Genomic DNA, 25,483 nt, shown 5'->3' on the forward strand with positions numbered 1-25,483 from the left:
TTGATGGATGAAAGCAGGCAGGCCGGCCATTTTGGGACGCTCATTGGACTTGTTTAATGCAATGTACTTTTGTTTATTCATATGCATTCGCTTCATGCTGTAACCACTGTGCATAAAAATTTGGAAACATGGCATACAGTGCTTTATTTGGTGTCTAAGTCATGTTTGCCATATTTTCCCTTCCCAGATACAAGCCTGTTTGAGTGTTTGGGGCACTTTTTAGCTAAAATCAACCTACAGGGCCTAACTGCATATGCTAAAGCCTGCCTATTTTGAATGGTGTAGTGGCCCCTGCAACCTCCAAAAATATCAGGACTTACTTCCCCAATAACCTGCTAACTCATAGAAGCTAAGCAGTGTTGGGCCTTGTTAGTACTTGGGTGGGAGACCACATGGAAACACCAGGTGCTGTAGGTTTTTTCACATTACTTGCAAATTGTTAATATCATGCTAATATCATGCTAATATCAAATTGCTAATATCATGTCCTGTAGGTCTTTTTACATTACCAACACTTGATTTTTTTCAGTAATCCAATACAGTTAGGAAACTTTTTTATTAGCTTACCTGGTGATAGAAGCAGAAGAGGGCAAAAAAGTGCCTGTATCTCACCTACAGCCATACCACATTGGATAGGCCCAATCTCGTCTGATCTTGGAAGTTAAGCAGTGTTGGGCCTGGTTAGTACTTGGGTGGGAGACCACATGGGAACACCAGGTGCTGTAGGTTTTTTCACATTACTGGCAAATTGTTTTTATTCTCTAGCTATTTAAATTGGAAACTTTTTCTTTTTATTGCCAGCACTGACATTTGGAAGAGGTCAAACAGACACAATAGCCATCACCTAAAGACTTACCACACTGTTTAGGCCCAATTCCAACTGCTTTTGGCAGCTAAACAGTGTTGAGCCTCTTTAGTAGTTTAATTTAAGACCCCCTGCTAATATAATGTCCTGTAGGTCTTTTTACATTACCAACACATGATTTTTTTCATTAAGCCAATACAGTTAGGAAACTTTTTTAATTAGCTTACCTGGTGATAGAAGTAGAAGAGGGCAAAAAATTGCCTGTATCTCACCTACAGCCATACCACATTGGATAGGCCCAATCTCGTCTGATCTTGGAAGCTTAGCAGTGTTGGGCCTGGTTAGTACTTGGGTGGGAGACCACATGGGAACACCAGGTGCTGTAGGTTTTTTCACATTACAGGCAAATTGTTTTTATTCTCTAGCTATTTAAATTGGAAACTTTTTCTTTTTATTGCCAGTACAGACATTTGGAAGAGGTCAAACAGACACAATAGCCATCACCTAAAGACTTACCACACTGTTTAGGCCCAATTCCAACTGCTTTTGGCAGCTAAACAGTGTTGAGCCTGTTTAGTAGTTTAATTTAAGACCCCCTGCTAATATCATGTCCTGTAGGTCTTTTTACATTACCAACACATGATTTTTTTCAGTAAGCCAATACAGTTAGGAAACTTTTTTATTAGCTTACCTGGTGATAGAAGTAGAAGAGGGCAAAAAAAGTGCCTGTATCTCACCTACAGCCATACCACATTGGATAGGCCCAATCTCGTCTGATCTTGGAAGCTAAGCAGTGTTGGGCCTGGTTAGTACTTGGGTGGGAGACCACCTGGGAACACCAGGTGCTGTAGGTTTTTTCACATTACTGGCAAATTGTTTTTATTCTCTAGCTATTTAAATTGGAAACTTTTTCTTTTTATTGCCAGCACAGACATTTGGAAGAGGTCAAACAGACACAATAGCCATCACCTAAAGATTTACCACACTGTTTAGGCTCAATTCCAACTGCTTTTGGCAGCTAAACAGTGTTGAGCCTCTTTTGTAGTTTAATTTAAGCCCCCCTGCTAATATCATGTCCTGTAGGTCTTTTTACATTACCAACACATGATTTTTTTTAGTAAGCCAATACAGTTAGGAAACTTTTGTATTAGCTTACCTGGTGATAGAAGTAGAAGAGGGCAAAAAAGTGCCTGTATCTAACCTACAGCCATACCACATTGGATAGGCCCAATCTCGTCTGATCTTGGAAGCTAAGCAGTGTTGGGCCTGGTTAGTACTTGGGTGGGAGACCACCTGGGATTACCAGGTGCTGTAGGTTTTTCACATTACTGGCAAATTGTTTTTATTCTCTAGCTATTTATATTGGAAACTTTTTCTTTTTATTGCCAGCACAGACATTTGGAAGAGGTCAAACAGACACAATAGCCATCACCTAAAGACTTACCACACTGTTTAGGCTCAATTCCAACTGCTTTTGGCAGCTAAACAGTGTTGAGCCTCTTTTGTAGTTTAATTTAAGACCCCCTGCTAATATCATGTCCTGTAGGTCTTTTTACATTACCAACACATGATTTTTTTCAGTAAGCCAATACAGTTAGGAAACTTTTGTATTAGCTTACCAGGTGATAGAAGTAGAAGAGGGCAAAAAAGTGCTTTTAACTCACCTACAGCCATACCACATTGGATAGGCCCAATCTCGTCTGATCTTTGAAGCTAAGCAGTGTTGGGCCTGGTTAGTACTTGGGTGGGAGACCACATGGGAACACCAGGTGCTGTAGGTTTTTTCACATTACTGGCAAATTGTTTTTATTCTCTAGCTATTTAAATTGGAAACTTTTTCTTTTTATTGCCAGTACAGACATTTGGAAGAGGTCAAACAGACACAATAGCCATCACCTCAAGACTTACCACACTGTTTAGGCCCAATTCCAACTGCTTTTGACAGCTAAACAGTGTTGAGCCTCTTTAGTAGTTTAATTTAAGACCCCCTGCTAATATCATGTCCTGTAGGTCTTTTTACATTACCAACACATGATTTTTTTCAGTAAGCCAATACAGTTAGGAAACTTTTTTATTAGCTTACCTGGTGATAGAAGTAGAAGAGGGCAAAAAAGTGCCTGTATCTCACCTACAGCCATACCACATTGGATAGGCCCAATCTCGTCTGATCTTGAAAGCTAAGCAGTGTTGGGTCTGGTTAGTACTTGGGTGGGAGACCACATGGGAACACCAGGTGCTGTAGGTTTTTTCACATTACAGGCAAATTGTTTTTATTCTCTAGCTATTTAAATTGGAAACTTTTTCTTTTTATTGCCAGTACAGACATTTGGAAGAGGTCAAACAGACACAATAGCCATCACCTAAAGACTTACCACACTGTTTAGGCCCAATTCCAACTGCTTTTGGCAGCTAAACAGTGTTGAGCCTCTTTAGTAGTTTAATTTAAGACCCCCTGCTAATATCATGTCCTGTAGGTCTTTTTACATTACCAACACATGATTTTTTTCAGTAAGCCAATACAGTTAGGAAACTTTTGTATTAGCTTACCTGGTGATAGAAGTAGAAGAGGGCAAAAAAGTGCCTGTATCTCACCTACAGCCATACCACATTGGATAGGCCCAATCTCGTCTGATGTTGGAAGCTAAGCAGTGTTGGGCCTGGTTAGTACTTGGGTGGGAGACCACATGGGAACACCAGGTGCTGTAGGTTTTTTCACATTACTGGCAAATTGTTTTTATTCTCTAGCTATTTAAATTGGAAACTTTTTCTTTTTATTGCCAGTACAGACATTTGGAAGAGGTCAAACAGACACAATAGCCATCACCTAAAGACTTACCACACTGTTTAGGCCCAATTCCAACTGCTTTTGGCAGCTAAACAGTGTTGAGCCTCTTTAGTAGTTTAATTTAAGACCCCCTGCTAATATCATGTCCTGTAGGTCTTTTTACATTACCAACACATGATTTTTTTCAGTAAGCCAATACAGTTAGGAAACTTTTGTATTAGCTTACCTGGTGATAGAAGTAGAAGAGGGCAAAAAAGTGCCTATAGCTCACCTACAGCCATACCACATTGGATAGGCCCAATCTCGTCTGATCTTTGAAGCTTAGCAGTGTTGGGCCTGGTTAGTACTTGGGTGGGAGACCACATGGGAACACCAGGTGCTGTAGGTTTTTTCACATTACAGGAAAATTGTTTTTATTCTCTAGCTATTTAAATTGGAAACTTTTTCTTTTTATTGCCAGTACAGACATTTGGAAGAGGTCAAACAGACACAATAGCCATCACCTAAAGACTTACCACACTGTTTAGGCCCAATTCCAACTGCTTTTGGCAGCTAAACAGTGTTGAGCCTGTTTAGTAGTTTAATTTAAGACCCCCTGCTAATATCATGTCCTGTAGGTCTTTTTACATTACCAACACATGATTTTTTTCAGTAAGCCAATACAGTTAGGAAACTTTTTTATTAGCTTACCTGGTGATAGAAGTAGAAGAGGGCAAAAAAGTGCCTGTATCTCACCTACAGCCATACCACATTGGATAGGCCCAATCTCGTCTGATCTTTGAAGCTTAGCAGTGTTGGGCCTGGTTAGTACTTGGGTGGGAGACCACATGGGAACACCAGGTGCTGTAGGTTTTTTCACATTACAGGAAAATTGTTTTTATTCTCTAGCTATTTAAATTGGAAACTTTTTCTTTTTATTGCCAGCACAGACATTTGGAAGAGGTCAAACAGACACAATAGCCATCACCTAAAGACTTACCACACTGTTTAGGCTCAATTCCAACTGCTTTTGGCAGCTAAACAGTGTTGAGCCTCTTTTGTAGTTTCATTTAAGACCCCCTGCTAATATCATGTCCTGTAGGTCTTTTTACATTACCAACACATGATTTTTTTTAGTAAGCCAATACAGTTAGGAAACTTTTATATTAGCTTACCTGGTGATAGAAGTAGAAGAGGGCAAAAAAGTGCCTGTATCTCACCTACAGCCCTACCACATTGGATAGGCCCAATCTCGTCTGATCTTGGAAGCTAAGCAGTGTTGGGCCTGGTTAGTACTTGGGTGGGAGACCAAATGGGAACACCAGGTGCTGTAGGTTTTTTCACATTACAGGCAAATTGTTTTTATTCTCTGGCTATTTATATTGGAAACTTTTTCTTTTTATTGCCAGTACAGACATTTGGAAGAGGTCAAACAGACACAATAGCCATCACCTAAAGACTTACCACACTGTTTAGGCCCAATTCCAACTGCTTTTGGCAGCTAAACTGTGTTGAGCCTGTTTAGTAGTTTAATTTAAGACCCCCTGCTAATATCATGTCCTGTAGGTCTTTTTACATTACCAACACATGATTTTTTTCAGTAAGCCAATACAGTTAGGAAACTTTTTTATTAGCTTACCTGGTGATAGAAGTAGAAGAGGGCAAAAAAGTGCCTGTATCTCACCTACAGCCATACCACATTGGATAGGCCCAATCTCGTCTGATCTTTGAAGCTTAGCAGTGTTGGGCCTGGTTAGTACTTGGGTGGGAGACCACATGGGAACACCAGGTGCTGTAGGTTTTTTCACATTACAGGAAAATTGTTTTTATTCTCTAGCTATTTAAATTGGAAACTTTTTCTTTTTATTGCCAGCACAGACATTTGGAAGAGGTCAAACAGACACAATAGCCATCACCTAAAGACTTACCACACTGTTTAGGCCCAATTCCAACTGCTTTTGGCAGCTAAACATTGTTGAGCCTGTTTAGTAGTTTAATTTAAGACCCCCTGCTAATATCATGTCCTGTAGGTCTTTTTACATTACCAACACATGATTTTTTTCAGTAAGCCAATACAGTTAGGAAACTTTTTTATTAGCTTACCTGGTGATAGAAGTAGAAGAGGGCAAAAAAGTGCCTGTATCTCACCTACAGCCATACCACATTGGATAGGCCCAATCTCGTCTGATCTTTGAAGCTTAGCAGTGTTGGGCCTGGTTAGTACTTGGGTGGGAGACCACATGGGAACACAAGGTGCTGTAGGTTTTTTCACATTACAGGAAAATTGTTTTTATTCTCTAGCTATTTAAATTGGAAACTTTTTCTTTTTATTGCCAGCACAGACATTTGGAAGAGGTCAAACAGACACAATAGCCATCACCTAAAGACTTACCACACTGTTTAGGCTCAATTCCAACTGCTTTTGGCAGCTAAACAGTGTTGAGCCTCTTTTGTAGTTTCATTTAAGACCCCCTGCTAATATCATGTCCTGTAGGTCTTTTTACATTACCAACACATGATTTTTTTTAGTAAGCCAATACAGTTAGGAAACTTTTATATTAGCTTACCTGGTGATAGAAGAGGGCAAAAAAGTGCCTGTATCTCACCTACAGCCCTACCACATTGGATAGGCCCAATCTCGTCTGATCTTGGAAGCTAAGCAGTGTTGGGCCTGGTTAGTACTTGGGTGGGAGACCACATGGGAATACCAGGTGCTGTAGGTTTTTTCACATTACAGGCAAATTGTTTTTATTCTCTGGCTATTTATATTGGAAACTTTTTCTTTTTATTGCCAGTACAGACATTTGGAAGAGGTCAAACAGACACAATAGCCATCACCTAAAGACTTACCACACTGTTTAGGCCCAATTCCAACTGCTTTTGGCAGCTAAACAGTGTTGAGCCTGTTTAGTAGTTTAATTTAAGACCCCCTGCTAATATCATGTCCTGTAGGTCTTTTTACATTACCAACACATGATTTTTTTCAGTAAGCCAATACAGTTAGGAAACTTTTTTATTAGCTTACCTGGTGATAGAAGTAGAAGAGGGCAAAAAAGTGCCTGTATCTCACCTACAGCCATACCACATTGGATAGGCCCAATCTCGTCTGATCTTTGAAGCTTAGCAGTGTTGGGCCTGGTTAGTACTTGGGTGGGAGACCACATGGGAACACCAGGTGCTGTAGGTTTTTTCACATTACAGGAAAATTGTTTTTATTCTCTAGCTATTTAAATTGAAAACTTTTTCTTTTTATTGCCAGCACAGACATTTGGAAGAGGTCAAACAGACACAATAGCCATCACCTAAAGACTTACCACACTGTTTAGGCTCAATTCCAACTGCTTTTGGCAGCTAAACAGTGTTGAGCCTCTTTTGTAGTTTCATTTAAGACCCCCTGCTAATATCATGTCCTGTAGGTCTTTTTACATTACCAACACATGATTTTTTTTAGTAAGCCAATACAGTTAGGAAACTTTTATATTAGCTTACCTGGTGATAGAAGTAGAAGAGGGCAAAAAAGTGCCTGTATCTCACCTACAGCCCTACCACATTGGATAGGCCCAATCTCGTCTGATCTTGGAAGATAAGCAGTGTTGGGCCTGGTTAGTACTTGGGTGGGAGACCACATGGGAACACCAGGTGCTGTAGGTTTTTTCACATTACAGGCAAATTGTTTTTATTCTCTGGCTATTTATATTGGAAACTTTTTCTTTTTATTGCCAGCACAGACATTTAGAAGAGGTCAAACAGACACAATAGCCATCACCTAAAGACTTACCACACTGTTTAGGCTCAATTCCAACTGCTTTTGGCAGCTAAACAGTGTTGAGCCTCTTTAGTAGTTTAATTTAAGACCCCCTGCTAATATCATGTCCTGTAGGTCTTTTTACATTACCAACACATGATTTTTTTTAAGTAAGCCAATACAGTTAGGAAACTTTTTTATTAGCTTACCTTGTGATAGAAGTAGAAGAGGGCAAAAAAGTGCCTGTATCTCACCTACAGCCATACCACATTGGATAGGCCCAATCTCGTCTGATCTTTGAAGCTTAGCAGTGTTGGGCCCGGTTAGTACTTGGGTGGGAGACCACATGGGAACACCAGGTGCTGTAGGTTTTTTCACATTACTGGCAAATTGTTTTTATTCTCTAGCTATTTAAATTGGAAACTTTTTCTTTTTATTGCCAGCACAGACATTTGGAAGAGGTCAAACAGACACAATAGCCATCACCTAAAGACTTACCACACTGTTTAGGCTCAATTCCAACTGCTTTTGGCAGCTAAACAGTGTTGAGCCTCTTTTGTAGTTTCATTTAAGACCCCCTGCTAATATCATGTCCTGTAGGTCTTTTTACATTACCAACACATGATTTTTTTTAGTAAGCCAATACAGTTAGGAAACTTTTATATTAGCTTACCTGGTGATAGAAGTAGAAGAGGGCAAAAAAGTGCCTGTATCTCACCTACAGCCCTACCACATTGGATAGGCCCAATCTCGTCTGATCTTGGAAGCTAAGCAGTGTTGGGCCTGGTTAGTACTTGGGTGGGAGACCAACTGGGAACACCAGGTACTGTAGGTTTTTTCACATTACTGGCAAATTGTTTTTATTCTCTAGCTATTTATATTGGAAACTTTTTCTTTTTATTGCCAGCACAGACATTTGGAAGAAGTCAAACAGACACAATAGCCATCACCTAAAGACTTACATCACTGTTTAGGCTCAATTCCAACTGCTTTTGGCAGCTAAACAGTGTTGAGCCTCTTTTGTAGTTTAATTTAAGACCCCCTGCTAATATCATGTCCTGTAGGTCTTTTTACATTACCAACACATGATTTTTTTCAGTAAGCCAATACAGTTAGGAAACTTTTGTATTAGCTTACCTGGTGATAGAAGTAGAAGAGGGCAAAAAAGTGCCTGTATCTCACCTACAGCCATACCACATTGGATAGGCCCAATCTCGTCTGATCTTGGAAGCTAAGCAGTGTTGGGCCTGGTTAGTACTTGGGTGTGAGACCACATGGGAACACCAGGTGCTGAAGGTTTTTTCACATTACTGGCAAATTGTTTTTATTCTCTAGCTATTTATATTGGAAACTTTTTCTTTTTATTGCCAGCACAGACATTTGGAAGAGGTCAAACAGACACAATAGCCATCACCTAAAGACTTACCACACTGTTTAGGCTCAATTCCAACTGCTTTTGGCAGCTAAACAGTGTTGAGCCTCTTTTGTAGTTTCATTTAAGACCCCCTGCTAATATCATGTCCTGTAGGTCTTTTTACATTACCAACACATGATTTTTTTTAGTAAGCCAATACAGTTAGGAAACTTTTATATTAGCTTACCTGGTGATAGAAGTAGAAGAGGGAAAAAAAATTCCTGTATCTCACCTACAGCCCTACCACATTGGATAGGCCCAATCTCGTCTGATCTTGGAAGCTAAGCAGTGTTGGGCCTGGTTAGTACTTGGGTGGGAGACCAACTGGGAACACCAGGTGCTGTAGGTTTTTTCACATTACTGGCAAATTGTTTTTATTCTCTAGCTATTTATATTGGAAACTTTTTCTTTTTATTGCCAGCACAGACATTTGGAAGAGGTCAAACAGACACAATAGCCATCACCTAAAGACTTACCACACTGTTTAGGCTCAATTCCAACTGCTTTTGGCAGCTAAACAGTGTTGAGCCTCTTTTGTAGTTTAATTTAAGACCCCCTGCTAATATCATGTCCTGTAGGTCTTTTTACATTACCAACACATGATTTTTTTCAGTAAGCCAATACAGTTAGGAAACTTTTGTATTAGCTTACCTGGTGATAGAAGTAGAAGAGGGCAAAAAAGTGCCTGTATCTCACCTACAGCCATACCACATTGGATAGGCCCAATCTCGTCTGATCTTGGAAGCTAAGCAGTGTTGGGCCTGGTTAGTACTTGGGTGGGAGACCACATGGGAACACCAGGTGCTGTAGGTTTTTTCACATTACTGGCAAATTGTTTTTATTCTCTAGCTATTTAAATAGGAAACTTTATCTTTTTATTGCCAGCACAGACATTTGGAAGAGGTTAAACAGACACAATAGCCATCACCTAAAGACTTACCAAACTGTTTAGGCCCAATTCCAACTGCTTTTGGCAGCTAAACAGTGTTGAGCCTCTTTAGTAGTTTAATTTAAGACCCCCTGCTAATATCATGTCCTGTAGGTCTTTTTACATTACCAACACATGATTTTTTTCAGTAAGCCAATACAGTTAGGAAACTTTTTTATTAGCTTACCTGGTGATAGAAGTAGAAGAGGGCAAAAAAGTGCCTGTATCTCAACTACAGCCATACCACATTGGATAGGCCCAATCTCGTCTGATCTTGGAAGCTAAGCAGTGTTGGGCCTGGTTAGTACTTGGGTGAGAGACCACATGGGAACACCAGGTGCTGTAGGTTTTTTCACATTACAGGCAAATTGTTTTTATTCTCTAGCTATTTAAATTGGAAACTTTTTATTTTTATTGCCAGTACAGACATTTGGAAGAGGTCAAACAGACACAATAGCCATCACCTAAAGACTTACCACACTGTTTTGGCCCAATTCCAACTGCTTTTGGCAGCTAAACAGTGTTGGGCCTCTTTAGTAGTTTAATTTAAGACTCCCTGCTAATATCATGTCCTGTAGGTCTTTTTACATTACCAACACATGATTTTTTTCAGTAAGCCAATACAGTTAGGAAACTTTTTTATTAGCTTACCTGGTGATAGAAGTAGAAGAGGGCAAAAAAGTGCCTGTATCTCAACTACAGCCATACCACATTGGATAGGCCCAATCTCGTCTGATCTTGGAAGCTAAGCAGTGTTGGGTCTGGTTATTACTTGGGTGAGAGACCACATGGGGACACCAGGTGCTGTAGGTTTTTTCACATTACAGGAAAATTGTTTTTATTCTCTAGCTATTTAAATAGGAAACTTTTTCTTTTTATTGCCAGCACAGACATTTGGAAGAGGTCAAACAGACACAATAGCCATCACCTAAAGACTTACCACACTGTTTAGGCCCAATTCCAACTGCTTTTGGCAGCTAAACAGTGTTGAGCCTCTTTAGTAGTTTAATTTAAGACCCCCTGCTAATATCATGTCCTGTAGGTCTTTTTACATTACCAACACATAATTTTTTTCAGTAAGCCAATACAGTTAGGAAACTTTTGTATTAGCTTACCTGGTGATAGAAGTAGAAGAGGGCAAAAAAGTGCCTTTAACTCACCTACAGCCATACCACATTGGATAGGCCCAATCTCGTCTGATCTTGGTAGCTAAGCAGTGTTGGGCCTGGTTAGTACTTGGGTGGGAGACCACATGGGAACACCAGGTGCTGTAGGTTTTTTCACATTACTGGCAAATTGTTTTTATTCTCTAGCTATTTAAATAGGAAACTTTATCTTTTTATTGCCAGCACAGACATTTGGAAGAGGTCAAACAGACACAATAGCCATCACCTAAAGACTTACCACACTGTTTAGGCCCAATTCCAACTGCTTTTGGCAGCTAAACAGTGTTGAGCCTGTTTAGTAGTTTAATTTAGGACCCCCTGCTAATATCATGTCCTGTAGGTCTTTTTACATTACCAACACATGATTTTTTTTAAGTAAGCCAATACAGTTAGGAAACTTTTGTATTAGCTTACCTGGTGATAGAAGTAGAAGAGGGCAAAAAAGTGCCTGTATCTCACCTACAGCCATACCACATTGGATAGGCCCAATCTCATCTGATCTTGGAAGCTAAGCAGTGTTTGGCCTGGTTAGTACTTGGGTGGGAGACCACATGGGAACACCAGGTGCTGTAGGTTTTTTCACATTACAGGCAAATTGTTTTTATTCTCTAGCTATTTAAATTGGAAACTTTTTCTTTTATTGCCAGTACAGACATTTGGAAGAGGTCAAACAGACACAATAGCCATCACCTAAAGACTTACCACACTGTTTAGGCCCAATTCCAACTGCTTTTGGCAGCTAAACAGTGTTGAGCCTGTTTAGTAGTTTAATTTAGGACCCCCTGCTAATATCATGTCCTGTAGGTCTTTTTACATTACCAACACATGATTTTTTTTAAGTAAGCCAATACAGTTAGGAAACTTTTGTAATAGCTTACCTGGTAATAGAAGTAGAAGAGGGCAAAAAAGTGGCTTTAACTCACCTACAGCCATACCACATTGGATAGGCCCAATCTCGTCTGATCTTGGAAGCTAAGCAGTGTTGGGCCTGGTTAGTACTTTGGTGGGAGACCACATGGGAACACCAGGTGCTGTAGGTTTTTTCACATTACAGGCAAATTGTTTTTATTCTCTAGCTATTTAAATTGGAAACTTTTTCTTTTTATTGCCAGTACAGACATTTGGAAGAGGTCAAACAGACACAATAGCCATCACCTAAAGACTTACCACACTGTTTAGGCCCAATTCCAACTGCTTTTGGCAGCTAAACAGTGTTGAGCCTCTTTAGTAGTTTAATTTAAGACCCCCTGCTAATATCATGTCCTGTAGGTCTTTTTACATTACCAACACATGATTTTTTTCAGTAAGCCAATACAGTTTGGAAACTTTTTTATTAGCTTACCTGGTGATAGAAGTAGAAGAGGGCAAAAAAGTGCCTGTATTTCACCTACAGCCATACCACATTGGATAGGCCCAATCTCATCTGATCTTGGAAGCTAAGCAGTGTTGGGCCTGGTTAGTACTTGGGTGGGAGACCACATGGGAACACCAGGTGCTGTAGGTTTTTTCACATTACTGGCAAATTGTTTTTATTCTCTAGCTATTTAAATTGGAAACTTTTTCTTTTTATTGCCAGTACAGACATTTGGAAGAGGTCAAACAGACACAATAGCCATCACCTAAAGACTTACCACACTGTTTAGGCCCAATTCCAACTGCTTTTGGCAGCTAAACAGTGTTGATCCTCTTTAGTAGTTTAATTTAAGACCCCCTGCTAATATCATGTACTGTAGGTCTTTTTACATTACCAACACATGATTTTTTTCAGTAAGCCAATACAGTTAGGAAACTTTTTTATTAGCTTACCTGGTGATAGAAGTAGAAGAGGGCAAAAAAGTGCCTGTATCTCACCTACAGCCATACCACATTGGATAGGCCCAATCTCGTCTGATCTTGGAAGCTAAGCAGTGTTGGGCCTGGTTAGTACTTGGGTGGGAGACCACATGGGAACACCAGGTGCTGTAGGTTTTTTCACATTACAGGCAAATTGTTTTTATTCTCTAGCTATTTAAATTGGAAACTTTTTCTTTTTATTGCCAGTACAGACATTTGGAAGAGGTCAAACAGACACAATAGCCATCACCTAAAGACTTACCACACTGTTTAGGCCCAATTCCAACTGCTTTTGGCAGCTAAACAGTGTTGAGCCTCTTTAGTAGTTTAATTTAAGACCCCCTGCTAATATCATGTCCTGTAGGTCTTTTTACATTACCAACACATGATTTTTTTCAGTAAGCCAATACAGTTTGGAAACTTTTTTATTAGCTTACCTGGTGATAGAAGTAGAAGAGGGCAAAAAAGTGCCTGTATTTCACCTACAGCCATACCACATTGGATAGGCCCAATCTCATCTGATCTTGGAAGCTAAGCAGTGTTGGGCCTGGTTAGTACTTGGGTGGGAGACCACATGAGAACACCAGGTGCTGTAGGTTTTTTCACATTACTGGCAAATTGTTTTTATTCTCTAGCTATTTAAATTGGAAACTTTTTCTTTTTATTGCCAGTACAGACATTTGGAAGAGGTCAAACAGACACAATAGCCATCACCTAAAGACTTACCACACTGTTAAGGCCCAATTCCAACTGCTTTTGGCAGCTAAACAGTGTTGATCCTCTTTAGTAGTTTAATTTAAGACCCCCTGCTAATATCATGTACTGTAGGTCTTTTTACATTACCAACACATGATTTTTTTCAGTAAGCCAATACAGTTAGGAAACTTTTTTATTAGCTTACCTGGTGATAGAAGTAGAAGAGGGCAAAAAAGTGCCTGTATCTCACCTACAGCCATACCACATTGGATAGGCCCAATCTCGTCTGATCTTGGAAGCTAAGCAGTGTTGGGCCTGGTTAGTACTTGGGTGGGAGACCACATGGGAACACCAGGTGCTGTAGGTTTTTTCACATTACAGGCAAATTGTTTTTATTCTCTAGCTATTTAAATTGGAAACTTTTTCTTTTTATTGCCAGCACAGACATTTGGAAGAGGTCAAACAGACACAATAGCCATCACCTAAAGACTTACCACACTGTTTAGGCTCAATTCCAACTGCTTTTGGCAGCTAAACAGTGTTGAGCCTCTTTAGTAGTTTAATTTAAGACCCCCTGCTAATATCATGTCCTGTAGGTCTTTTTACATTACCAACACATGATTTTTTTCAGTAAGCCAATACAGTTAGGAAACTTTTTTATTAGCTTACCTGGTGATAGAAGTAGAAGAGGGCAAAAAAGTGCCTGTATCTCACCTACAGCCATACCACATTGGATAGGCCCAATCTCGTCTGATCTTGGAAGCTAAGCAGTGTTGGGCCTGGTTAGTACTTGGGTGGGAGACCACATGGGAACACCAGGTGCTGTAGGTTTTTTCACATTACAGGCAAATTGTTTTTATTCTCTAGCTATTTAAATTGGAAACTTTTTCTTTTTATTGCCAGTACAGACATTTGGAAGAGGTCAAACAGACACAATAGCCATCACCTAAAGACTTACCACACTGTTTAGGCCCAATTCCAACTGCTTTTGGCAGCTAAACAGTGTTGAGCCTCTTTAGTAGTTTAATTTAAGACCCCCTGCTAATATCATGTCCTGTAGGTCTTTTTACATTACCAACACATGATTTTTTTCAGTAAGCCAATACAGTTAGGAAACTTTTTTATTAGCTTACCTGGTGATAGAAGTAGAAGAGGGCAAAAAAGTGCCTGTATCTCACCTACAGCCATACCACATTGGATAGGCCCAATCTTGTCTGATCTTGGAAGCTAAGCAGTGTTGGGCCTGGTTAGTACTTGGGTGGGAGACCACATGGGAACACCAGGTGCTGTAGGTTTTTTCACATTACAGGCAAATTGTTTTTATTCTCTAGCTATTTAAATTGGAAACTTTTTCTTTTTATTGCCAGTACAGACATTTGGAAGAGGTCAAACAGACACAATAGCCATCACCTAAAGACTTACCACACTGTTTAGGCCCAATTCCAACTGCTTTTGGCAGCTAAACAGTGTTGAGCCTGTTTAGTAGTTTAATTTAAGACCCCCTGCTAATATCATGTCCTGTAGGTCTTTTTACATTACCAACACATGATTTTTTTCAGTAAGCCAATACAGTTAGGAAACTTTTTTATTAGCTTACCTGGTGATAGAAGTAGAAGAGGGCAAAAAAGTGCCTGTATTTCACCTACAGCCATACCACATTGGATAAGCCCAATCTCGTCTGTTCTTGGAAGCTAAGCAGTGTTGGGCCTGGTTAGTACTTGGCTGGGAGACCACATGGGAACACCAGGTGCTGTAGGTTTTTTCACATTACAGGCAAATTGTTTTTATTCTCTAGCTATTTATATTGGAAAATTTTTCTTTTTATTGCCAGCACAGACATTTGGAAGAGGTCAAACAGACACAATAGCCATCACCTAAAGACTTACCACACTGTTTAGGCTCAATTCCAACTGCTTTTGGCAGCTAAACAGTGTTGAGCCTCTTTTGTAGTTTAATTTAAGACCCCCTGCTAATATCATGTCCTGTAGGTCTTTTTACATTACCAACACATGATTTTTTTCAGTAAGCCAATACAGTTAGGAAACTTTTGTATTAGCTTACCTGGTGATAGAAGTAGAAGAGGGCAAAAAAGTGGGTTTAACTCACCTACAGCCATACCACATTGGATAGGCCCAATCTCGTCTGATCTTGGAAGCTAAGCAGTGTTGGGCCTGGTTAGTACTTGGGTGGGAGACCACATGGGAACACCAGGTGCTGTAGGTTTTTTCACATTACTGGCAAATTGTTTTTATTCTCTAGCTATTTAAATAGGAAACTTTTTCTTTTTATTGCCAGCACAGACATTTGGAAGAGGTCAAACAGACACAATAGCCATCACCTAAAGACTTACCACACTGTTTAGGCCCAATTCCAACTGCTTTTGGCAGCTAAACAGTGTTGAGCCTCTTTAGTAGTTTAATTTAAGACCCCCTGCTAATATCATGTCCTGTAGGTCTTTTTACATTACCAACACATGATTTTTTTCAGTAAGCCAATACAGTTAGGATACTTTTGTATTAGCTTACCTGGTGATAGAAGTAGAAGCGGGCAAAAAAGTGCCTTTAACTCACCTACAGCCATACCACATTGGATAGGCCCAATCTCGTCTGATCTTGAAAGCTAAGCAGTGTTGGGCCTGGTTAGTACTTGGGTGGGAGACCACATGGGAACACCAGGTGCTGTAGGTTTTTTCACATTACTGGCAAATTGTTTTTATTCTCTAGCTATTTAAATAGGAAACTTTATCTTTTTATTGCCAGCACAGACATTTGGAAGAGGTCAAACAGACACAATAGCCATCACCTAAAGACTTACCAAACTGTTTAGGCCCAATTCCAACTGCTTTTGGCAGCTAAACAGTGTTGAGCCTCTTTAGTAGTTTAATTTAAGACCCCCTGCTAATATCATGTCCTGTAGGTCTTTTTACATTACCAACACATGATTTTTTTCAGTAAGCCAATACAGTTAGGAAACTTTTTTATTAGCTTACCTGGTGATAGAAGTAGAAGAGGGCAAAAAAGTGCCTGTATCTCAACTACAGCCATACCACATTGGATAGGCCCAATCTCGTCTGATCTTGGAAGCTAAGCAGTGTTGGGCCTGGTTAGTACTTGGGTGAGAGACCACATGGGAACACCAGGTGCTGTAGGTTTTTTCACATTACAGGCAAATTGTTTTTATTCTCTAGCTATTTAAATTGGAAACTTTTTATTTTTATTGCCAGTACAGACATTTGGAAGAGGTCAAACAGACACAATAGCCATCACCTAAAGACTTACCACACTGTTTAGGCCCAATTCCAACTGCTTTTGGCAGCTAAACAGTGTTGGGCCTCTTTAGTAGTTTAATTTAAGACTCCCTGCTAATATCATGTCCTGTAGGTCTTTTTACATTACCAACACATGATTTTTTTCAGTAAGCCAATACAGTTAGGAAACTTTTTTATTAGCTTACCTGGTGATAGAAGTAGAAGTTGGCAAAAAAGTGGCTTTAACTCACCTACAGCCATACCACATTGGATAGGCCCAATCTCGTCTGATCTTGGAAGCTAAGCAGTGTTGGGCCTGGTTAGTACTTGGGTGGGAGACCACATGGGAACACCAGGTGCTGTAGGTTTTTTCACATTACTGGCAAATTGTTTTTATTCTCTAGCTATTTAAATAGGAAACTTTATCTTTTTATTGCCAGCACAGACATTTGGAAGAGGTCAAACAGACACAATAGCCATCACCTAAAGACTTACCAAACTGTTTAGGCCCAATTCCAACTGCTTTTGACAGCTAAACAGTGTTGAGCCTCTTTAGTAGTTTAATTTAAGACCCCCTGCTAATATCATGTCCTGTAGGTCTTTTTACATTACCAACACATGATTTTTTTCAGTAAGCCAATACAGTTAGGAAACTTTTTTATTAGCTTACCTGGTGATAGAAGTAGAAGAGGGCAAAAAAGTGCCTGTATCTCAACTACAGCCATACCACATTGGATAGGCCCAATCTCGTCTGATCTTGGAAGCTAAGCAGTATTGGGCCTGGTTAGTACTTGGGTGGGAGACCACATGGGAACACCAGGTGCAGTAGGTTTTTTCACATTACAGGCAAATTGTTTTTATTCTCTAGCTATTTAAATTGGAAACTTTTTATTTTTATTGCCAGTACAGACATTTGGAAGAGGTCAAACAGACACAATAGCCATCACCTAAAGACTTACCACACTGTTTAGGCCCAATTCCAACTGCTTTTGGCAGCTAAACAGTGTTGGGCCTCTTTAGTAGTTTAATTTAAGACTCCCTGCTAATATCATGTCCTGTAGGTCTTTTTACATTACCAACACATGATTTTTTTCAGTAAGCCAATACAGTTAGGAAACTTTTGTATTAGCTTACCTGGTGATAGAAGTAGAAGAGGGCAAAAAAGTGCCTGTATCTCACCTACAGCCATACCACATTGGATAGGCCCAATCTCGTCTGATCTTGGAAGCTAAGCAGTGTTGGGCCTGGTTAGTACTTGGGTGGGAGACCACATGGGAACACCAGGTGCTGTAGGTTTTTTCACATTACAGGCAAATTGTTTTTATTCTCTAGCTATTTAAATTGGAAACTTTTTCTTTTTATTGCCAGTACAGACATTTGGAAGAGGTCAAACAGACACAATAGCCATCACCTAAAGACTTACCACACTGTTTAGGCCCAATTCCAACTGCTTTTGGCAGCTAAACAGTGTTGAGCCTCTTTAGTAGTTTAATTTAAGACCCCCTGCTAATATCATGTCCTGTAGGTCTTTTTACATTACCAACACATGATTTTTTTCAGTAAGCCAATACAGTTAGGAAACTTTTTTATTAGCTTACCTGGTGATAGAAGTAGAAGAGGGCAAAAAAGTGCTTGGATCTCACCTACAGCCATACCACATTGGATAGGCCCATTCTCGTCTGATCTTGGAAGCTAAGCAGTGTTGGGCCTGGTTAGTACATGGGTGGGAGACCACATGGGAACACCAGGTGCTGTAGGTTTTTTCACATTACAGGCAAATTGTTTTTATTCTCTAGCTATTTAAATTGGAAACTTTTTCTTTTTATTGCCAGTACAGACATTTGGAAGAGGTCAAACAGAAACAATAGCCATCACCTAAAGACTTACCACACTGTTTAGGCCGAATTCCAACTGCTTTTGGCAGCTAAACAGTGTTGAGCCTCTTTAGTAGTTTAATTTAAGACCCCCTGCTAATATCATGTCCTGTAGGTCTTTTTACGTTACCAACATATGATTTTTTTCAGTAAGCCAATACAGTTAGGAAACTTTTTTATTAGCTTACCTGGTGATAGAAGTAGAAGAGGGCAAATAAGTGCCTGTATCTCACCTACAGCCATACCACATTGGATAGGCCCAATCTTGTCTGATCTTGGAAGCTAAGCAGTGTTGGGCCTGGATAGTACTTGGGTGGGAGACCACATGGGAACACCAGGTGCTGTAGGTTTTTTCACATTACTGGCAAATTGTTTTTATTCTCTAGCTATTTAAATTGGAAACTTTTTCTTTTTATTGCCAGCACTGACATTTGGAAGAGGTAAAACAGACACAATATCCATCACCTAAAGACTTACCACACTGTTTAGGCCCAATTCCAACTGCTTTTGGCAGCTAAACAGTGTTGAGGCTCTTTAGTAGTTTAATTTAAGACCCCCTGCTAATATCATGTCCTGTAGGTCTTTTTACATTACCAACACATGATTTTTTTTAAGTAAGCCAATACAGTTAGGAAACTTTTTTATTAGCTTACCTGGTGATAGAAGTAGAAGAGGGCAAAAAAGTGCCTGTATCTCACCTACAGCCATACCACATTGGATAGGCCCAATCTCGTCTGATCTTGGAAGCTAAGCAGTGTTGGGCCTGGTTAGTATTTGGGTGGGAGACCACATGGGAACACCAGGTGCTGTAGGTTTTTTCACATTACTGGCTAATTGTTTTTATTCTCTAGCTATTTAAATTGGAAACTTTTTCTTTTTATTGCCAGCACAGACATTTGGAAGAGGTCAAACAGACACAATAGCCATCACCTAAAGACTTGACACACTGTTTAGGCCCAATTCCAACTGCTTTTGGCAGCTAAACAGTGTTGAGCCTCTTTAGTAGTTTAATTTAAGACCCCCTGCTAATATCATGTCCTGTAGGTCTTTTTACATTACCAACACATGATTTTTTTCAGTAAGCCAATACAGTTAGGAAACTTTTGTATTAGCTTACCTGGTGATAGAAGTAGAAGAGGGCAAAAAAGTGCCTGTATCTCACCTACAGCCATACCACATTGGATAGGCCCAACCTCGTCTGATCTTGGAAGCTAAGCAGTGTTGGGCCTGGTTAGTACTTGGGTGGGAGACCACATGGAAACACCAGGTGCTGTAGGTTTTTTCACATTACTGGCAAATTGTTTTTATTCTCTAGCTATTTAAATTGGAAACTTTTTCTTTTTATTGCCAGCACTGACATTTGGAAGAGGTAAAACAGACACAATATCCATCACCTAAAGACTTACCACACTGTTTTGGCCCAATTCCAACTGCTTTTGGCAGGTAAACAGTGTTGAGGCTATTTAGTAGTTTAATTTAAGACCCCCTGCTAATATCATGTCCTGTAGGTCTTTTTACATTACCAACACATGATTTTTTTCAGTAAGCCAATACAGTTAGGAAACTTTTTTATTAGCTTACCTGGTGATAGAAGTAGAAGAGGGCAAAAAAGTGCCTGTATCTCACCTACAGCCATACCACATTGGATAGTCCCAATCTCGTCTGATCTTGGAAGCTAAGCAGTGTTGGGCCTGGTTAGTTCTTGGGTGGGAGACCACATGGGAACACCAGGTGCAGTAGGTTTTTTCACATTACAGGCAAATTGTTTTTATTCTCTAGCTATTTAAATTGGAAACTTTTTCTTTTTATTGCCAGTACAGACATTTGGAAGAGGTCAAACAGACACAATAGCCATCACCTAAAGACTTACCACACTGTTTAGGCCCAATTCCAACTGCTTTTGGCAGGTAAACAGTGTTGAGGCTATTTAGTAGTTTAATTTAAGACCCCCTGCTAATATCATGTCCTGTAGGTCTTTTTACATTACCAACACATGATTTTTTTCAGTAAGCCAATACAGTTAGGAAACTTTTGTATTAGCTTACCTGATGATAGAAGTAGAAGAGGGCAAAAAAGTACCTGTATCTCACCTACAGCCATACCACATTGGATAGGCATGATCTTGGAAGCTAAGCAGTGTTGGGCCTGGATAGTACTTGGGTGGGAGACCACATGGGAACACCAGGTGCTATAGGTTTTTTCACATTACTGGCAAATTGTTTTTATTCTCTAGATATTTAAATTAGAAACTTTTTCTTTTTATTGCCAGCACTGACATTTGGAAGAGGTAAAACAGACACAATATCCATCACCTAAAGACTTACCACACTGTTTAGGCCCAATTCCAACTGCTTTTGGCAGCTAAACAGTGTTGAGGCTCTTTAGTAGTTTAATTTAAGACCCCCTGCTAATATCATGTCCTGTAGGTCTTTTTACATTACCAACACATGATTTTTTTGAAGTAAGCCAATACAGTTAGGAAACTTTTTTATTAGCTTACCTGGTGATAGAAGTAGAAGAGGGCAAAAAAGTGCCTGTATCTCACCTACAGCCATACCACATTGGATAGGCCCAATCTCGTCTGACCTAAGAAGCTAAGCAGTGTTGGGCCTGGTTAGTACTTGGGTGGGAGACCACATGGGAACACCAGGTGCTGTAGGTTTTTTCACATTACTGGCAAATTGTTTTTATTCTCTAGCTATTTAAATTGGAAACTTTTTCTTTTTATTGCCAGCACAGACATTTGGAAGAGGTCAAACAGACACAATAGCCATCACCTAAAGACTTGCCACACTGTTTAGGCCCAATTCCAACTGCTTTTGGCAGCTAAACAGTGTTGAGCCTCTTTAGTAGTTTAATTTAAGACCCCCTGCTAATATCATGTCCTGTAGGTCTTTTTACATTACCAACACATGATTTTTTTCAGTAAGCCAATACAGTTAGGAAACTTTTGTATTAGCTTACCTGGTGATAGAAGTAGAAGAGGGCAAAAAAGTGCCTGTATCTCACCTACAGCCATACCACATTGGATAGGCCCAACCTCGTCTGATCTTGGAAGCTAAGCAGTGTTGGACCTGGTTAGTACTTGGGTGGGAGACCACATGGGAACACCAGGTGCTGTAGGTTTTTTCACATTACTGGCAAATTGTTTTTATTCTCTAGCTATTTAGATTGGAAACTTTTTCTTTTTATTGCCAGCACTAACATTTGGAAGAGGTAAAACAGACACAATAGCCATCACCTAAAGACTTACCACACTGTTTAGGCCCAATTCCAACTGCTTTTGGCAGCAAAACAGTGTTGAGGCTCTTTAGTAGTTTAATTTAAGACCCCCTGCTAATATCATGTCCTGTAGGTCTTTTTACATTACCAACACATGATTTTTTTTAAGTAAGCCAATACAGTTAGGAAACTTTTTTATTAGCTTACCTGGTGATAGAAGTAGAAGAGGGCAAAAAAGTGCCTGTATCTCACCTACAGCCATACCACATTGGATAGGCCCAATCTCGTCTGATCTTGGAAGCTAAGCAGTGTTGGGCCTGGTTAGTACTTGGGTGGGAGACCACATGGGAACACCAGGTGCTGTAGGTTTTTTCACATTACTGGCTAATTGTTTTTATTCTCTAGCTATTTAAATTGGAAACTTTTTCTTTTTATTGCCAGCACAGACATTTGGAAGAGGTCAAACAGACACAATAGCCATCACCTAAAGACTTACCACACTGTTTAGGCCCAATTCCAACTGCTTTTGGCAGCTAAACAGTGTTGATCCTCTTTAGTAGTTTAATTTAAGACCCCCTGCTAATATCATGTCCTGTAGGTCTTTTTACATTACCAACACATGATTTTTTTCAGTAAGCCAATACAGTTAGGAAAATTTTGTATTAGCTTACCTGATGATAGAAGTAGAAGAGGGCAAAAAAGTGCCTGTATCTCATCTACAGCCATACCACATTGGATAGGCCCAACCTCGTCTGATCTTGGAAGCTAAGCAGTGTTGGGCCTGGTTAGTACTTGGGTGGGAGACCACATGGAAACACCAGGTGCTGTAGGTTTTTTCACATTACTGGCAAATTGTTTTTATTCTCTAGCTATTTAAATTGGAAACTTTTTCTTTTTATTGCCAGCACTGACATTTGGAAGAGGTAAAACAGACACAATATCCATCACCTAAAGACTTACCACACTGTTTAGGCCCAATTCCAACTGCTTTTGGCAGGTAAACAGTGTTGAGGCTATTTAGTAGTTTAATTTAAGACCCCCTGATAATATCATGTCCTGTAGGTCTTTTTACATTACCAACACATGATTTTTTTCAGTAAGCCAATACAGTTAGGTAACTTTTTTATAACTTACCTGGTGATAGAAGTAGAAGAGGGCAAAAAAGTGCCTGTATCTCACCTACACCCATACCACATTGGATAGGCCCAATCTCGTCTGATCTTGGAAGCTAAGCAGTGTTGGGCCTGGTTAGTACTTGGGTGGGAGACCACATGGGAACACCAGGTGCTGTAGGTTTTTTCACATTACTGGCAAATTGTTTTTATTCTCTAGCTATTTAAATTGGAAACTTTTTCTTTTTATTGCCAGCACAGACATTTGGAAGAGGTCAAACAGACACAATAGCCATCACCTAAAGACTTACCACACTGTTTAGGCCCAATTCCAACTGCTTTTGGCAGCTAAACAGTGTTGAGCCTCTTTAGTAGTTTAATTTAAGACCCCCTGCTAATATCATGTCCTGTAGATCTTTTTACATTACCAACACATGATTTTTTTCAGTAAGCCAATACAGTTAGGAAACTTTTGTATTAGCTTACCTGGTGATAGAAGTAGAAGAGGGCAAAAAAGTGCCTGTATCTCACCTACAGCCATACCACATTGGATAGGCCCAATCTCGTCTGATCTTGGAAGCTAAGCAGTGTTGGGCCTGGTTAGTACTTGGGTGGGAGACCACATGGGAACACCAGGTGCTGTATGTTTTTTCACATTACTAGCAAATTGTTTTTATTCTCTAGCTATTTAGATTGGAAACGTTTTCTTTTTATTGCCAGCACAGACATTTGGAAGAGTTCAAACAGACACAATAGCCATCACCTAAAGACTTACCACACTGTTTAGGCCGAATTCCAACTGCTTTTGGCAGCTAAACAGTGTTGAGCCTCTTTAGTAGTTTAATTTAAGACCCCCTGCTAATATCATGTCCTGTGGTCTTTTTACGTTACCAACATATGATTTTTTTCAGTAAGCCAATACAGTTAGGAAACTTTTTTATTAGCTTACCTGGTGATAGAAGTAGAAGAGGGCAAATAAGTGCCTGTATCTCACCTACAGCCATACCACATTGGATAGGCCCAATCTTGTCTGATCTTGGAAGCTAAGCAGTGTTGGGCCTGGATAGTACTTGGGTGGGAGACCACATGGGAACACCAGGTGCTGTAGGTTTTTTCACATTACTGGCAAATTGTTTTTATTCTCTAGCTATTTAAATTGGAAACTTTTTCTTTTTATTGCCAGCACTGACATTTGGAAGAGGTAAAACAGACACAATATCCATCACCTAAAGACTTACCACACTGTTTAGGCCCAATTCCAACTGCTTTTGGCAGCTAAACAGTGTTGAGGCTCTTTAGTAGTTTAATTTAAGACCCCCTGCTAATATCATGTCCTGTAGGTCTTTTTACATTACCAACACATGATTTTTTTTAAGTAAGCCAATACAGTTAGGAAACTTTTTTATTAGCTTACCTGGTGATAGAAGTAGAAGAGGGCAAAAAAGTGCCTGTATCTCACCTACAGCCATACCACATTGGATAGGCCCAATCTCGTCTGATCTTGGAAGCTAAGCAGTGTTGGGCCTGGTTAGTACTTGGGTGGGAGACCACATGGGAACACCAGGTGCTGTAGGTTTTTTCATATTACTGGCTAATTGTTTTTATTCTCTAGCTATTTAAATTGGAAACTTTTTCTTTTTATTGCCAGCACAGACATTTGGAAGAGGTCAAACAGACACAATAGCCATCACCTAAAGACTTGCCACACTGTTTAGGCCCAATTCCAACTGCTTTTGGCAGCTAAACAGTGTTGAGCCTCTTTAGTAGTTTAATTTAAGACCCCCTGCTAATATCATGTCCTGTAGGTCTTTTTACATTACCAACACATGATTTTTTTCAGTAAGCCAATACAGTTAGGAAACTTTTGTATTAGCTTACCTGGTGATAGAAGTAGAAGCGGGCAAAAAAGTGCCTTTAACTCACCTACAGCCATACCACATTGGATAGGCCCAATCTCGTCTGATCTTGGAAGCTAAGCAGTGTTGGGCCTGGTTAGTACTTGGGTGGGAGACCACATGGGAACACCAGGTGCTGTAAGTTTTTTCACATTACTGGCAAATTGTTTTTATTCTCTAGCTATTTAAATAGGAAACTTTATCTTTTTATTGCCAGCACAGACATTTGGAAGAGGTCAAACAGACACAATAGCCATCACCTAAAGACTTACCAAACTGTTTAGGCCCAATTCCAACTGCTTTTGGCAGCTAAACAGTGTTGAGCCTCTTTAGTAGTTTAATTTAAGACCCCCTGCTAATATCATGTCCTGTAGGTCTTTTTACATTACCAACACATGATTTTTTTCAGTAAGCCAATACAGTTAGGAAACTTTTTTATTAGCTTACCTGGTGATAGAAGTAGAAGAGGGCAAAAAAGTGCCTGTATCTCAACTACAGCCATACCACATTGGATAGGCCCAATCTCGTCTGATCTTGGAAGCTAAGCAGTGTTGGGCCTGGTTAGTACTTGGGTGAGAGACCACATGGGAACACCAGGTGCTGTAGGTTTTTTCACATTACAGGCAAATTGTTTTTATTCTCTAGCTATTTAAATTGGAAACTTTTTATTTTTATTGCCAGTACAGACATTTGGAAGAGGTCAAACAGACACAATAGCCATCACCTAAAGACTTACCACACTGTTTAGGCCCAATTCCAACTGCTTTTGGCAGCTAAACAGT

General features: G+C 39.8%; 40 non-coding genes and 14 pseudogenes across 40 annotated transcripts; all 54 read left to right on the forward strand.

The window, feature by feature from the left end:
* The first annotated feature begins 610 nt into the window (after positions 1-610).
* On the forward strand, positions 611-729 carry LOC146010763 (5S ribosomal RNA). The gene has a single exon (XR_014444871.1). It is a non-coding gene; the product is annotated as a 5S ribosomal RNA (ribosomal RNA).
* A 346-nt stretch (positions 730-1,075) lies between these two features.
* On the forward strand, positions 1,076-1,194 carry LOC146016485 (5S ribosomal RNA). Its single transcript, XR_014449377.1, has one exon. It is a non-coding gene; the product is annotated as a 5S ribosomal RNA (ribosomal RNA).
* A 346-nt stretch (positions 1,195-1,540) lies between these two features.
* Positions 1,541-1,659, forward strand: LOC146014087 (5S ribosomal RNA). Its single transcript, XR_014447043.1, has one exon. It is a non-coding gene; the product is annotated as a 5S ribosomal RNA (ribosomal RNA).
* A 345-nt stretch (positions 1,660-2,004) lies between these two features.
* Positions 2,005-2,123, forward strand: LOC146016027 (5S ribosomal RNA). The gene has a single exon (XR_014448930.1). It is a non-coding gene; the product is annotated as a 5S ribosomal RNA (ribosomal RNA).
* Positions 2,124-2,467: 344 nt separating this feature from the next.
* Positions 2,468-2,586, forward strand: LOC146016310 (5S ribosomal RNA). The gene has a single exon (XR_014449206.1). It is a non-coding gene; the product is annotated as a 5S ribosomal RNA (ribosomal RNA).
* A 345-nt stretch (positions 2,587-2,931) lies between these two features.
* Positions 2,932-3,050, forward strand: LOC146016993 (5S ribosomal RNA). Its single transcript, XR_014449869.1, has one exon. It is a non-coding gene; the product is annotated as a 5S ribosomal RNA (ribosomal RNA).
* Positions 3,051-3,395: 345 nt separating this feature from the next.
* Positions 3,396-3,514, forward strand: LOC146016631 (5S ribosomal RNA). The gene has a single exon (XR_014449515.1). It is a non-coding gene; the product is annotated as a 5S ribosomal RNA (ribosomal RNA).
* Positions 3,515-3,859: 345 nt separating this feature from the next.
* Positions 3,860-3,978, forward strand: LOC146010689 (5S ribosomal RNA; annotated as a pseudogene).
* A 345-nt stretch (positions 3,979-4,323) lies between these two features.
* LOC146010690 (5S ribosomal RNA) lies at positions 4,324-4,442 on the forward strand (annotated as a pseudogene).
* A 345-nt stretch (positions 4,443-4,787) lies between these two features.
* LOC146016794 (5S ribosomal RNA) lies at positions 4,788-4,906 on the forward strand. The gene has a single exon (XR_014449672.1). It is a non-coding gene; the product is annotated as a 5S ribosomal RNA (ribosomal RNA).
* A 345-nt stretch (positions 4,907-5,251) lies between these two features.
* LOC146010691 (5S ribosomal RNA) lies at positions 5,252-5,370 on the forward strand (annotated as a pseudogene).
* A 345-nt stretch (positions 5,371-5,715) lies between these two features.
* Positions 5,716-5,834, forward strand: LOC146011375 (5S ribosomal RNA; annotated as a pseudogene).
* A 339-nt stretch (positions 5,835-6,173) lies between these two features.
* On the forward strand, positions 6,174-6,292 carry LOC146015084 (5S ribosomal RNA). The gene has a single exon (XR_014448015.1). It is a non-coding gene; the product is annotated as a 5S ribosomal RNA (ribosomal RNA).
* A 345-nt stretch (positions 6,293-6,637) lies between these two features.
* On the forward strand, positions 6,638-6,756 carry LOC146010692 (5S ribosomal RNA; annotated as a pseudogene).
* Positions 6,757-7,101: 345 nt separating this feature from the next.
* Positions 7,102-7,220, forward strand: LOC146016070 (5S ribosomal RNA). The gene has a single exon (XR_014448972.1). It is a non-coding gene; the product is annotated as a 5S ribosomal RNA (ribosomal RNA).
* Positions 7,221-7,566: 346 nt separating this feature from the next.
* LOC146010889 (5S ribosomal RNA) lies at positions 7,567-7,685 on the forward strand (annotated as a pseudogene).
* A 345-nt stretch (positions 7,686-8,030) lies between these two features.
* Positions 8,031-8,149, forward strand: LOC146017539 (5S ribosomal RNA). Its single transcript, XR_014450408.1, has one exon. It is a non-coding gene; the product is annotated as a 5S ribosomal RNA (ribosomal RNA).
* Positions 8,150-8,494: 345 nt separating this feature from the next.
* Positions 8,495-8,613, forward strand: LOC146010882 (5S ribosomal RNA; annotated as a pseudogene).
* Positions 8,614-8,958: 345 nt separating this feature from the next.
* Positions 8,959-9,077, forward strand: LOC146016559 (5S ribosomal RNA). The gene has a single exon (XR_014449448.1). It is a non-coding gene; the product is annotated as a 5S ribosomal RNA (ribosomal RNA).
* A 345-nt stretch (positions 9,078-9,422) lies between these two features.
* On the forward strand, positions 9,423-9,541 carry LOC146012167 (5S ribosomal RNA). The gene has a single exon (XR_014445341.1). It is a non-coding gene; the product is annotated as a 5S ribosomal RNA (ribosomal RNA).
* Positions 9,542-9,886: 345 nt separating this feature from the next.
* Positions 9,887-10,005, forward strand: LOC146010250 (5S ribosomal RNA). The gene has a single exon (XR_014444766.1). It is a non-coding gene; the product is annotated as a 5S ribosomal RNA (ribosomal RNA).
* Positions 10,006-10,350: 345 nt separating this feature from the next.
* On the forward strand, positions 10,351-10,469 carry LOC146011520 (5S ribosomal RNA; annotated as a pseudogene).
* A 345-nt stretch (positions 10,470-10,814) lies between these two features.
* On the forward strand, positions 10,815-10,933 carry LOC146014541 (5S ribosomal RNA). The gene has a single exon (XR_014447492.1). It is a non-coding gene; the product is annotated as a 5S ribosomal RNA (ribosomal RNA).
* A 346-nt stretch (positions 10,934-11,279) lies between these two features.
* Positions 11,280-11,398, forward strand: LOC146016033 (5S ribosomal RNA). Its single transcript, XR_014448936.1, has one exon. It is a non-coding gene; the product is annotated as a 5S ribosomal RNA (ribosomal RNA).
* Positions 11,399-11,743: 345 nt separating this feature from the next.
* On the forward strand, positions 11,744-11,862 carry LOC146014037 (5S ribosomal RNA). The gene has a single exon (XR_014446996.1). It is a non-coding gene; the product is annotated as a 5S ribosomal RNA (ribosomal RNA).
* A 345-nt stretch (positions 11,863-12,207) lies between these two features.
* Positions 12,208-12,326, forward strand: LOC146011898 (5S ribosomal RNA). Its single transcript, XR_014445079.1, has one exon. It is a non-coding gene; the product is annotated as a 5S ribosomal RNA (ribosomal RNA).
* Positions 12,327-12,671: 345 nt separating this feature from the next.
* On the forward strand, positions 12,672-12,790 carry LOC146012179 (5S ribosomal RNA). Its single transcript, XR_014445352.1, has one exon. It is a non-coding gene; the product is annotated as a 5S ribosomal RNA (ribosomal RNA).
* A 345-nt stretch (positions 12,791-13,135) lies between these two features.
* LOC146016952 (5S ribosomal RNA) lies at positions 13,136-13,254 on the forward strand. The gene has a single exon (XR_014449831.1). It is a non-coding gene; the product is annotated as a 5S ribosomal RNA (ribosomal RNA).
* A 345-nt stretch (positions 13,255-13,599) lies between these two features.
* LOC146012192 (5S ribosomal RNA) lies at positions 13,600-13,718 on the forward strand. Its single transcript, XR_014445365.1, has one exon. It is a non-coding gene; the product is annotated as a 5S ribosomal RNA (ribosomal RNA).
* Positions 13,719-14,063: 345 nt separating this feature from the next.
* On the forward strand, positions 14,064-14,182 carry LOC146012204 (5S ribosomal RNA). Its single transcript, XR_014445376.1, has one exon. It is a non-coding gene; the product is annotated as a 5S ribosomal RNA (ribosomal RNA).
* Positions 14,183-14,527: 345 nt separating this feature from the next.
* On the forward strand, positions 14,528-14,646 carry LOC146015865 (5S ribosomal RNA). Its single transcript, XR_014448773.1, has one exon. It is a non-coding gene; the product is annotated as a 5S ribosomal RNA (ribosomal RNA).
* Positions 14,647-14,991: 345 nt separating this feature from the next.
* On the forward strand, positions 14,992-15,110 carry LOC146015761 (5S ribosomal RNA). The gene has a single exon (XR_014448672.1). It is a non-coding gene; the product is annotated as a 5S ribosomal RNA (ribosomal RNA).
* Positions 15,111-15,455: 345 nt separating this feature from the next.
* On the forward strand, positions 15,456-15,574 carry LOC146012216 (5S ribosomal RNA). Its single transcript, XR_014445387.1, has one exon. It is a non-coding gene; the product is annotated as a 5S ribosomal RNA (ribosomal RNA).
* Positions 15,575-15,919: 345 nt separating this feature from the next.
* On the forward strand, positions 15,920-16,038 carry LOC146015245 (5S ribosomal RNA). Its single transcript, XR_014448172.1, has one exon. It is a non-coding gene; the product is annotated as a 5S ribosomal RNA (ribosomal RNA).
* A 345-nt stretch (positions 16,039-16,383) lies between these two features.
* LOC146010251 (5S ribosomal RNA) lies at positions 16,384-16,502 on the forward strand. Its single transcript, XR_014444767.1, has one exon. It is a non-coding gene; the product is annotated as a 5S ribosomal RNA (ribosomal RNA).
* Positions 16,503-16,847: 345 nt separating this feature from the next.
* LOC146012227 (5S ribosomal RNA) lies at positions 16,848-16,966 on the forward strand. The gene has a single exon (XR_014445398.1). It is a non-coding gene; the product is annotated as a 5S ribosomal RNA (ribosomal RNA).
* A 345-nt stretch (positions 16,967-17,311) lies between these two features.
* On the forward strand, positions 17,312-17,430 carry LOC146010987 (5S ribosomal RNA; annotated as a pseudogene).
* A 345-nt stretch (positions 17,431-17,775) lies between these two features.
* LOC146012238 (5S ribosomal RNA) lies at positions 17,776-17,894 on the forward strand. The gene has a single exon (XR_014445409.1). It is a non-coding gene; the product is annotated as a 5S ribosomal RNA (ribosomal RNA).
* A 345-nt stretch (positions 17,895-18,239) lies between these two features.
* LOC146010489 (5S ribosomal RNA) lies at positions 18,240-18,358 on the forward strand (annotated as a pseudogene).
* A 345-nt stretch (positions 18,359-18,703) lies between these two features.
* Positions 18,704-18,822, forward strand: LOC146016145 (5S ribosomal RNA). The gene has a single exon (XR_014449044.1). It is a non-coding gene; the product is annotated as a 5S ribosomal RNA (ribosomal RNA).
* A 346-nt stretch (positions 18,823-19,168) lies between these two features.
* LOC146015341 (5S ribosomal RNA) lies at positions 19,169-19,287 on the forward strand. Its single transcript, XR_014448266.1, has one exon. It is a non-coding gene; the product is annotated as a 5S ribosomal RNA (ribosomal RNA).
* Positions 19,288-19,632: 345 nt separating this feature from the next.
* LOC146017540 (5S ribosomal RNA) lies at positions 19,633-19,751 on the forward strand. Its single transcript, XR_014450409.1, has one exon. It is a non-coding gene; the product is annotated as a 5S ribosomal RNA (ribosomal RNA).
* A 345-nt stretch (positions 19,752-20,096) lies between these two features.
* LOC146010473 (5S ribosomal RNA) lies at positions 20,097-20,215 on the forward strand (annotated as a pseudogene).
* A 345-nt stretch (positions 20,216-20,560) lies between these two features.
* LOC146011711 (5S ribosomal RNA) lies at positions 20,561-20,669 on the forward strand (annotated as a pseudogene).
* Positions 20,670-21,015: 346 nt separating this feature from the next.
* Positions 21,016-21,134, forward strand: LOC146010859 (5S ribosomal RNA; annotated as a pseudogene).
* A 345-nt stretch (positions 21,135-21,479) lies between these two features.
* On the forward strand, positions 21,480-21,598 carry LOC146016932 (5S ribosomal RNA). The gene has a single exon (XR_014449811.1). It is a non-coding gene; the product is annotated as a 5S ribosomal RNA (ribosomal RNA).
* Positions 21,599-21,944: 346 nt separating this feature from the next.
* Positions 21,945-22,063, forward strand: LOC146012250 (5S ribosomal RNA). The gene has a single exon (XR_014445420.1). It is a non-coding gene; the product is annotated as a 5S ribosomal RNA (ribosomal RNA).
* A 345-nt stretch (positions 22,064-22,408) lies between these two features.
* Positions 22,409-22,527, forward strand: LOC146010631 (5S ribosomal RNA; annotated as a pseudogene).
* Positions 22,528-22,871: 344 nt separating this feature from the next.
* Positions 22,872-22,990, forward strand: LOC146016452 (5S ribosomal RNA). Its single transcript, XR_014449345.1, has one exon. It is a non-coding gene; the product is annotated as a 5S ribosomal RNA (ribosomal RNA).
* Positions 22,991-23,335: 345 nt separating this feature from the next.
* Positions 23,336-23,454, forward strand: LOC146015302 (5S ribosomal RNA). The gene has a single exon (XR_014448227.1). It is a non-coding gene; the product is annotated as a 5S ribosomal RNA (ribosomal RNA).
* Positions 23,455-23,798: 344 nt separating this feature from the next.
* On the forward strand, positions 23,799-23,917 carry LOC146016146 (5S ribosomal RNA). The gene has a single exon (XR_014449045.1). It is a non-coding gene; the product is annotated as a 5S ribosomal RNA (ribosomal RNA).
* Positions 23,918-24,263: 346 nt separating this feature from the next.
* LOC146012262 (5S ribosomal RNA) lies at positions 24,264-24,382 on the forward strand. Its single transcript, XR_014445431.1, has one exon. It is a non-coding gene; the product is annotated as a 5S ribosomal RNA (ribosomal RNA).
* A 345-nt stretch (positions 24,383-24,727) lies between these two features.
* LOC146015547 (5S ribosomal RNA) lies at positions 24,728-24,846 on the forward strand. The gene has a single exon (XR_014448465.1). It is a non-coding gene; the product is annotated as a 5S ribosomal RNA (ribosomal RNA).
* Positions 24,847-25,191: 345 nt separating this feature from the next.
* On the forward strand, positions 25,192-25,310 carry LOC146010252 (5S ribosomal RNA). The gene has a single exon (XR_014444768.1). It is a non-coding gene; the product is annotated as a 5S ribosomal RNA (ribosomal RNA).
* The last annotated feature ends 173 nt before the right edge of the window (positions 25,311-25,483 follow it).

This window comes from Crinia signifera, chromosome 6 (assembly GCF_055691185.1).
Source record: "Crinia signifera chromosome 6, ASM5569118v1, whole genome shotgun sequence".
Classification (NCBI taxonomy): domain Eukaryota; kingdom Metazoa; phylum Chordata; class Amphibia; order Anura; family Myobatrachidae; genus Crinia; species Crinia signifera.